Source organism: Oryctolagus cuniculus, chromosome 13 (genome assembly GCF_051225735.1).
Source record: "Oryctolagus cuniculus isolate XC-2025 breed Fujian yellow rabbit chromosome 13, ASM5122573v1, whole genome shotgun sequence".
NCBI lineage: Eukaryota > Metazoa > Chordata > Mammalia > Lagomorpha > Leporidae > Oryctolagus > Oryctolagus cuniculus.
The window spans coordinates 52085458-52095000 of NC_142879.1; the positions used below are offsets into that span (position 1 = coordinate 52085458).

At 44.8% G+C, this 9543-nt stretch overlaps 1 protein-coding gene across 12 annotated transcripts in view; it reads right to left on the reverse strand.

Annotated features, from left to right (window-relative positions):
- Positions 1-9543, reverse strand: part of SIPA1L2 (signal induced proliferation associated 1 like 2) — a 231310-nt gene that overhangs the window by 190679 nt on the left and 31088 nt on the right. The window contains exon 1 of one of the 12 annotated variants that reach the window (XM_089311585.1): positions 3413-3534. The exons of the other annotated variants lie outside the window; for them this stretch is intronic. The gene's annotated coding sequence lies outside the window, so the exon portion shown is untranslated. Of the gene's footprint in view, positions 1-3412; positions 3535-9543 lie in introns of those variants that run through there. 12 annotated transcript variants of the gene reach the window in all.

Below are 9543 nucleotides of genomic sequence, written 5' to 3' on the forward strand. Positions count from 1 at the left end.
CGGCTGGCACACTGCGGCCGGTGCATCGCGCTGATCCGAAGCCAGGAGCCAGGTCTTCTCCTGGTCTCCTATGTGGGTGCAGGGCTCATGCACTTGGGCCATCCTCCACTGCACTCCCTGGCCACAGCAGAACTGGCCTGGAAGAGGCGCAACCGGGACAGAATCCAGCACCCTGACCGGGACTAGAACCCGGTGTGCCGGCGCCACAGGCGGAGGATTAGCCTATTGAGCTGCGGCGCCGGCCATAAAAGTTTTCTTAAAAAAAAAAAAAAAAAAAAAAAAAAAAACACTGGCCTGCAACACCAGCATCCCATATGAGCACCGGTTCGAGTCTAGGCTCCCTGCTAATGCACCTGGGAATGCAGTGGAAGATGGCCTGAGTCTGTAAGCCTCTGCACCCATGTGGAAGACCTGGAAGCAGTTCCTGGCTCCTGGGTTCAGATTGGCCAAGCTCTGGCAGTTGCGGCCATTTGGAGAGTGAACCAGCAGATGGAAGTCCTCTCTAACTCTATCTCTACCTGTCTCTGTAACTCTTTAGAAATCCAGGATTAGATACTGAATTCTTAAAATATCCTCGGCTGGTGCTATGGTGTAGCCGGTAAAGCGGACATCTACAGCGCTGGCATCCCATATGGGTGCCGATTAGAAACCCAGCTGCTCCACTTCCCAACCAGCTCCCTGCTAATCCCCTGGGAAAGCAGCAGAGGATGGCCCAATTGCTTAGGCTCCTGCACCCACATGCGAGACCCAGAAGAAGCTCCTGGCTCCTGTCTTCAGCCTAGCCCAGCCCTGACCACTGTGGTCATTTGGGGAGTGAACCAGTAGATTGAAGTTTTCTCTTTATCTTTGCCTCTGCCTCTCTGTAACTCATTCAAATAAATAAATACACCTTTAAAAAAAAAATCCTTGGAACAACTTACAAATAACTCAGTTGTTAGACACTTAAATGAGCAAAGAGCTGCTTTACATTGGATTCCAGGCTTTGATGCTTCTCACTTGGATCTTCCCTCGGTTCCCTGTAAACAACCTTACTACTTGCATCTCAGGATAAATCAGTTTTCTGAACCCTGGGGACAGCTGGTAAGTACATTCATGCTTATGCTTTTGTTCATAAAAGGGTCATACTTGAGATACAAGAGAAAAGAAAAAAATCTTATTATCTTTGGTAAAGCACATGCATTTCAGAGAACAGTTTCTAATTCCTCAAAAAATACGCACACAGCCAAATGGCCACTTGTATAGCAGTTCAGAAACCAACTAACCTAGGATGAAGACGCAGCACCAAGCCAGATGAGGGGCATCCCTGCACCTCCAAAGTGCCCACTTGAGTACATGTGCAATCCAAGTCCCTGGCTTGGAATTCCATTTCCCCTACCCTCTTCCCCACCAGGGAAGCAAGATCCCTAGATACCTTATGGGAGCATGCAATGGGCCAGATCATCCTCCATCTCTCCTTCCCCACATCTGCCTTCATCCCCAGGGTTCTAGCAGGCAGGTTACTCAAAGCCTCTCATGAGCTTATCTTAACAATACCCACAATGAACAGTTGAGTTCTCTAAAAGGTCTGTGTTACCAACTGAGCAGTGAGATTCAGTAAAGCTCAATTTATTTTTGTATACAACTTGAGTCTGGAGAAAGTAAACAAACTAAATCAAAGCTTAATAAAGCTGCAGATGGAGAAAAAGAAATTTAACTTAGTGACAGAATCAACATTATAACAAGATTGCTGGAAGAAAGTCTGAGTTTATATACATTCTCTTGGCAAAGAGGAAGGACTAGAGAAAGCACAGTGAACTTGCTATTAGATGCTAACTCGGACTCCAGCTCTCCACTTTTGTGAGCCCTGTCGATTTACTGAAGGAGAACTCAGCTTCCAGCTGCAGAGGACATGCGGCATAGCCCACAGAAGCTGCCATAAACAAACCAGTTACATCTCAGCCTTCTCTAATTATCTGTATCACCACTAAAATGAAAAAATGGTCCTGCAGTGAGAGTATGAGATCATGCACCTAACCAACTAAAAGCACACCATGATGGCCACAGTATCAAATGGTAAATTCATTAACAGGCATTGGACAAAGGAAACTGAATAGAAAAGCAACCCTGGAAGAGAGAACGGAAATCCATCAGCTTAAAACACAGATAATACAAACAGGAAGACCTTGCTTTGTTAAGAGGTTGCTCAGTACCTCTGATCAGGAACAAAGGTGTGAAATCTTAATCAGGATAAAGGTCTGGAGAGAGGAGAGGCAAGTACACCAGAACATGGTTGATTTCAAGATGTATGTCTGTTTTCTGGAATGCAGGCAGCGCAGGCGAGAAGCAGGGCTCACTGTCATTTGCCTGACTCTCAAGCACCCTATCTAAAGGTGTCAGCCTAAATAGGAACAATGAGAAAACAGCAGAAAGCATTTGAATGGAAAGACTTAGTAGAATGTAAATTACTAATTCTGCCTATTACAAAAATATTTCACATGCAATTCTCTATTTCCCTGTCTAAACTGCAAAATAATTCAGTTGTTTGTATTTCAATAAGGAGGGTAGCATATGCGTGCACATGCACACACACACACACACACAGTGCTGAAATTTTCCACATTGGTCCATGTAAGGGACTTCTAAGGTTTGCAACCAACAAGTACTGTGTGCCCATTACTGTACCTGTGCCACACAGTCTGACCCAGAGTGCCCAGTGGAGTTCCCAAGTCAGATGTCCCTATCAGGGCTAATGAAGCAGCTGCCTTTGCCTGTGTCTTCAGGAGAACCAACTTGACCTGTAACCTCTGACCCAGAATTGCATGTCTATCAAGTGCCTTTGCCTTTTGTTGTTCTTTTGTCTCCAAGCTCTCTTTCTCCTCCTGACGCAGGTTATGAACATGGCTTTCTCTACATTTTCTAGTCTCCCTGCTGAGTTCACAATAGGACAGCCTGAGAAAGTCAGGAAGATGCAGGAACTGATGACAGGGAGAAGGGAAAATGCTTCCAAAGCCTTGTGCCAATAAACACCTGATCCAACAGCAGTGAAAGGAGATATTCAACTTCACAATCCAAGTTAGCCTCATCCAAGAGGAGCTCAAGCCATTGCTCATGTTTTAATTTTTAGCATAGACTGTGTCGCTTCATTAAATAACAAACACCATAAACTAACAGCAGCCTAAGCCTCCCGGTGCCAGCCGCCAGGAAAGGCCATTCCCATGGGTGCTCCTAGCGGCACCACGCCTTTGTGTTCCTTTCTTCCTACTAATACTGCTGAAAAATCTACTCCCACAAATTTCCTACTGAAAATAAACCAACAGAGAAAAGGGAGAAGAACAAAAAATTACCAATTCTCATACACACACACACACACACACACTCACAAGTTGTCTGATAGCAAGAGGAATATTTAGCACCAACATTTGCAGACACTTACTGTCAGAATTAAAATGGAAAACTTCAAAGATAGAAGTCACGGAATAATTAGCAGTGAAGACAATTTTACTCCGCTATCTGCCAGATACAATTACTTTCACTCCATCTCCAGAGGTAAACACATCTAAACTGGTAGAGCTGAATGGGACCACCTGCCGCTTGTTTTTCAAAGGTTCTTAATTTGGGAATAAGATTGTGGCCATCCAAAACGTTCATTCTATCTTAAATTAAGTCTACTGCCCTTAAATCAAAATAATTCCGGTTTATATGAAAACAAAACAAAAGCAGATTTATCATGCAGTCTCTAGAGTCCTGGCACTTAGGTATCCAAACACTAAGAAAAACTTTCCGAATCAAGGAAAGCAATATTGTTAACCAAAAACTTGGTCAGCTGATAAGCCTTCTAGAACTTAAAATATGTTTTCAAAACCTTTCTAACCTTTCCTTAAAAAGATCTTAGAAAAAGGGCAAGTTGACATTAAAACAGAAAAAAAAAAAAAAGAGCACTCACGTTTCAAGTGTCAGTTTATCTTTCTCACATATACACCAAAAAAAAAAAAAAAAGTAAGTGAAAATGTGTCTCTCTCCTTAAATACTTTATTTCATACTCTTCTGCTTTAGGACTAGGACAACAGGAAAGGGAGCTCAACAGTCACAAGTAATGAACTAAATCAGTTCCCTGTAAATCCTAACCTCAGGAGATTCTTAGTTTTAAGAGGCCCAGTCACTGGATACACCTAGGTAGGTTCACATTTTCACCTGGGCCAGACACATCCAGGTAAATCAAAATTACTTAGCAAACACAGACATCTCAGTTCAGAGGCTGCATAAATTTTTAAATTTCATATTACACATCTATAAAAGCACACAAACAACACTTTTAAGAAAAATAAAGATTTGTTTATTCCGAAAAATCCCAAGTCAGATATTCCACTTTCCCACAGAGACATATTTAAAATGTTATAGTTGAGTTAACCGCCCAAAGTTTTGTCTAACATGCTACGGGGACAGATGATGGTCTAGGCTTTGATTCCTATCTGTGGTCTGGGACAGAGACCAGGAACAAGTGCTGTGTACTTTCAGCTCCTGTGCAAATGCAAAATTCATTTTCCTAGATGTACCTGGGCTAAGCAGGAAATTCATTAAGTGTGTTCCCTTTAAGGACTGACCAAGAGACTTTATCACATTAAAAAGACTTAGCTCTTCAGAATAAGGGATTCTGAAACAGATCTTAGAACTACTGTCTCTAGGATGCAGTCATAAAATAATTTATTATGACTTCTTTACAATTATTAGACATGGTCCAAACCATCTGAAAACCGTTGCTAGGCATCTTGGAAGTTAGAGTGGAAGAATTTTCCAACAAGTTGTCAAATGTAATGAAAAGATACAAATTCTCAGCAAAATACAAAACAAAGATATCTCACTGAAAAAAAAAAATCATGTCAAATAAGCAGTATTCACAGAGCAGGAATGGACTTTTAGAAAAGCCCCTTTCACCTAGACGGCCTTTATTCTCTGTGGATGCATCAAGGGCAGACGCTTTGCCTGAGCAGGCACAATCCCACTTGTCTGAATGGTCAAGGCCAAACCCAACAAGGGCCCCTCAAACCCCGAAGGGCAAGCTCAGGCCCCTATGTCAGCTCTGCTCAGCTGGCTCCTGACCTCTGCCCAAGGGGCCAGACCTCTGCCCTCTAGTAACCTCTGGCCTCCTGTCCTCCCCCCGATAGCCACACACTGGCCACCTGCCTCTAACCCCCTGTTGACCTTACCCTATCTGCCCAACCCTGCCTAGAACAGGCTTGTCCAGTGTGACTCCTACTGACTCTGCAGAACTGATAACATGGAAAGTGACTCTAAAACATGAACAAAAGGAGAGCACTTCCTGAGCGGGAAAGAAAGAGAAGGTAGCCAGAGTGGGGCAATGGCCAAAGGTCATGAGCAGGCTGTGGGGAGTCAGGGACTGAATAAAAATGAACAGCTGGCACCAACGACACAGTGAGAACAAAGGGAAAAGTGGTGTCCAGAGGAGCTGGTGTTAAAGAGGAGCACAAAGGACAGACATCAGTCAGCTGACAGCGAGATGAGCCAGGCTGGGGCTCTGCCCTAAGCCCATTTTATTCTCCTGATCATCCATTACCAATCACTCTGTCTGGAGCAGCTGTGCCCACTTCATTTTTATTTCAGAAAGCCCCGTCTCACCCTCTTCCTGGGAGTAACACCTTGTACTGGTTCCTTCCTCCAGGCTCATCCTAATACTCCCTGAAAAGTTTGAGAAAAATCAATAGGTGCCATAGTTCCCACCAAAGTGTCCGTAGTCCAACAACCCTAAATTTAGTCCCCTAAATTTGAACCTCTTTGAACCTCTCTCCAAATTATCGAACATCATTTAACTTAAACAACAACAACAAAAGAAGTCAAGTCCCTGAAAGCTTGAACGGAGTGTGCATGAGCCAGACTGACATCAGAAAGGGGGCAGAGCAGACAGGACAGCCCCAGGTGGCAGGCGACCCTCATGCAGAACAGTGGCTCTCAGCTGAGGCTGCCTACACATTACTGTCACCTGAAGAGTATTCCTAACTCCCACACTCGGGCTACGCCATTCCAGTGAAACCAGAATCTCTGCAGTGAGGCCCAGGCATCTGTATTTTTTATCAAATGCCTTTGGTGGTTGCAATGTGCAGCCAAGAAGATGACAAAGAAATCTGAGCACAGGTGACCATTCTGGGGAGCACACAGGGTTCACACAGTCCTCCCCATTCTCGCCTCATTTACAACTTCCCACCAGCCCTTTCACTTGGTACAAGCGACCCCACAGGTGAACAGCACCGGCCCACTGGCTACATAGTGAGGTCTGCAGGTCAGCATCTCCCTTCACTCAAAGAACGCTCACCCCCAGTTCATCTCTCCCCCAGTCCACAGAGCACAGAGCCTTAGGGCAAGAGAAGGCCTTGAACTGGCTGAAAGGTAGCTTAATATGGAAAAGTCTGGGTCAGTCACTACAACTGAAGATCCAACCAGAAGCTTCAACCACTTCCCTCAGCAGCCCCCCCTCCACCTCACTGAAGGGGTGCAAGGTCGGCCAAGGTCGGCAAGTAGGCCCTCCTTTGTGCTGTCACAGCTGCCACTGGAAGGCTCCTGACTCTTTTCAGCTGTCACCTTCCTCACAAAGGGAGGAGGCCCCGGGTCTGGACACATTCTCCCAGCTCTCTAATCTCATTCCACCCAGCTCAAAATCCGCTCTGGGGATGCAAAGACATCCTTTGTGTTTCCCCCAATGAAGGCTTCCAGAGTCCTGACTTTCACAGAAACTGTCTGAGCTAACTTTCAATGGGGAGGGTGGAAAGGGGACATTTAGTCCGTTTAGACTCATATATATATATATATATGCCCTCAGAACTAGCCTGCATCACGAATGGCCATTTTCTTCCAATTCTTTTTTTTAAAACTGACAAATACATTTGAAATTTGAGCATTTACTCCTTTGAAAATTTCAAAGGAAAAAAAAAAGCTTAGTTTCATTAAAGATAGAAATCATCAAATGCTAGAAGAGAGCATCAAATTGGGCCAAAAAATGCAAGTAATCCAAATGCTAGCTAAATCCAAATAAGTCAAAATGCTATTTTCCACAATGGCTGACAATTACCTAAGAGTTCCATTGTTGAGAAAGACGAAAGTGACTTTCCTGGTCTTTAAAACTGCTCCAATTCACTAATGAAGCCTTTGGAATGTCACCTTTGTACAGAAAGGTTAACAGCAGGCTTTAAGCAAAGGGATGGAGGTGAGAGTAGTAGCTAGACACAAAGGAAGGGAGAGAAAGACAAGAAAGCTCTACCTTAAATCTGACCAGGATTTCCGCCAGTCACTAGGCTAGACTTGAAATGTTTCTATCCGTGCCCCATGCAGGCTTACCCTAAATAGACTGCTTGTTCTGTGGGTACTGCTTGCTCTCTCTCAAAGAAGTAGCACCAGACATAAAGAACACTGCACTAGGAGTGTCTGCCAGCATTCCCGTGTCTAAAAGAAAACTGTCCTACACGTTTCCTACAAATTCCAGACATCGCCACCAGTTCATCTCTGGCTGACAGTAACTCAGCATGAGAGCTCAATCATAGCACAACAGAATCCGTCCCCAATCACCAACAAGGAAGGACCTTAACATAATTCTTTGGTCACTGAATGCATACATGGTATCATAAAACATTCAGAATTAGTGACAGGAACATCAACTGTTGAAATATTTCTTGTTTAATCTTTTCTCATTAATGTATTCTAAAATACCAATGTTCAGCCGGTGCCGCAGCTCACTAGGCTAATCCTCCGCCTTGCGGAGCCGGCACACCGGGTTCTAGTCCCAGTCGGGGCGCCGGATTCTGTCCCGGTTGCCCCTCTTCCAGGCCAGCTCTCTGCTGTGGCCAAGGAGTGCAGTGGAGGATGGCCCAAGTGCTTGGGCCCTGTACCCTATGGGAGACCAGGAGAAGCACCTGGCTCCTGCCATCGAATCAGTGTGGTGTGCCGGCTGCAGCGCGCCTGCCACGGCGGCCATTGGAGGGTGAACCAACGGCAAAGGAAGACCTTTCTCTCTGTCTCTCTCTCTCACTGTCCACTCCGCCTGTCAGAAAAAAATAAATAAAAAATAAAATAAAATAAAATAGCAATGTTCATATGGAGGAAGTGTTTCACCACCTGAATTCAACAATTTAATTATCTACTACATTTCCACCTGATTTTACCCATCTGTAGAAGCTACCGCTTACCACTACTGGTACTGAAACCCCCAAAGGGAAGAAGAATTTTCAAGAAGCCTGCTGTGAGTGCAGAGTGGTGCTTCTGCGCTTCTTCACTGCTGTGTGTGGGGATGGACGAGGAAGCCTTCCCTCCTGAGAAGCTCCAGTGAACACCTGATTAGAAAGTGGCCCATCCATGGCCTCCTTCTGCTCCTCCCAGGCCCATGCAGCCTGGGCACAGTGAATTTGTAGCCCAATCCTGAGACTCTGTGAGCAGAACCCTTTGGTTCTCACCATGGGCTGTGCCCTCCAACTCTGCCTACACCACTAAGAGTGCTTGGGCTTGTAACTTCACTTTGCTAATAGTTTTTAACTTTGTCAACACTAGAGCAGCATAACAGAGTAATACTTACTAGGCAAGCGTTCTAGGGACTCCCACATCTATGACTGGGTGCTAGGGTTTAGATAACAGTTTGGGTGCCCCTTAAACATCCATGTTTTAGGGATCTGTTCTTGAAAGTCATGTTAATGGTTACTGGATTAAGGATGGAAACTTGATTTATACATGGCATCTCGGAGGTGGGTCTAATGGGAGGCCAGAGTTGGTTCTCAGGAGCAGACTGGCTACATAGGTTTAACTTCCCTGTTTTCACTCTGCTTCCTGGTTCACTGTGTCATTCTCCATCAGTACACACTCCACTCTGCCTTTATCAGATGCCAGACTAATGCAGCCTCCCAAGCTTGTACTGTGAACCTCCAAAACTATAAGCTGAAATAAGCCTGCTTTCTTCCTAGGTAGCTCCTCTTAGTTATTCTGATTGAAGTAATAAAAACCTGACTAATATACTGGGTAATAGTATCAATGTCAGGTCCCAAAAGGATACTTCCACCTAATAATGAATCAGTGGATGTAGCTACCATTAAAATATGTCATTGCTACTACCCCTTCCCATACACACACACACATACACACACACAAATTAGTATAGCTGAGTTTACACCAGGACTGGTTTATCTGAAAATTAGCTATTGAAATATATTGGAAATACTTTCAATGTAAAAGAAACACACGTTCAAATAGTCAAAAACTTCTTGCTGACAACCTACTATGGATGGGAACTGTACTGGAATCCAGAGCTCTAATGGTAAGTAAGACGGTCATTTGGTCCCAGCTCCCACAGAGTGCGTGGCCTGGCCAGTTTGAAGGATGGATTCAATGAGTGAGACATAATATGAGCCTGGTGAGAAGACACGGATGTCCTGGGACAAAACATGGAGCCAGGTGAGAAGACAGGGATGGCCCAGCAAGCTAAAAGCAGAAAGGGCCAGGAAGAGCGTATGTGGGCAGGGGTGGCAACCACAAGGTGGGGGTGGGGGGTGAACGGCCAAGGATCTACCAGGAAAG